This window comes from Daktulosphaira vitifoliae, unplaced genomic scaffold (genome assembly GCF_025091365.1).
Source record: "Daktulosphaira vitifoliae isolate Bord-2020 unplaced genomic scaffold, ASM2509136v1 Scaffold_5, whole genome shotgun sequence".
Taxonomy (NCBI): domain Eukaryota; kingdom Metazoa; phylum Arthropoda; class Insecta; order Hemiptera; family Phylloxeridae; genus Daktulosphaira; species Daktulosphaira vitifoliae.
Window position 1 is genome coordinate 8,825,370 of NW_026099576.1, and position 742 is coordinate 8,826,111.

Genomic DNA, 742 nt, shown 5'->3' on the forward strand with positions numbered 1-742 from the left:
TTATTTGGGCAGGATATTTGAATAGTTGATATGGTGTTTGGTATGGGAAGGCAAGTTTTTTGGTCACGTATTTTAAGATGTTTTTATTTCTTCTGGTCTGTAGTGGGGGTTCTCCTGATATGCATAGGATACTGTCTATAGGGCTTGTACGGTAAGCACCTATAGCAAGTCGAATTGCCTGGTTATGTATTGGATTGAGGATTTGTTTTGTGTTAGATTGAGCTGAGTTATAGATGATTGAGCCATACTCTATTCTAGATAATATTAGTGCTTTATAGATAAGGAGGAGACTGTTTTTGTCAGCTCCCCATTTGAAATGAGATAGTGTTTTAATGATTTTCATTTTACTATTGCAATTTATTTTTAGTTTTTTTAGATGACTGTTCCATGCAAATTTAGCGTCAAAAATCATTCCAAGTATACGAGTATTTTCTTTATATTCGATTGGTATGTTATTGATGTGAATTCGGTGTAGCATATCAGTTTTCTTTTTATTGAAAATTATGCATTGGGTTTTTGATGGTGAGAATTTAAAGCCAGTTTTAGATGACCATTGTAATAGTGAGTTGATAGAAGTTTGTAACAGGTCTACAGTAGTTTTGGTGTTGATTCCGCTACAGTAGATATTACAATCATCAGCGAATAACGAGTACTTAACAGGTTTCTGTATGTTGCTAAAAATGTCATTGATGGCAACTAAAAATAGTGTGACACTTAATACCGATCCTTGGGGTAGTCCATT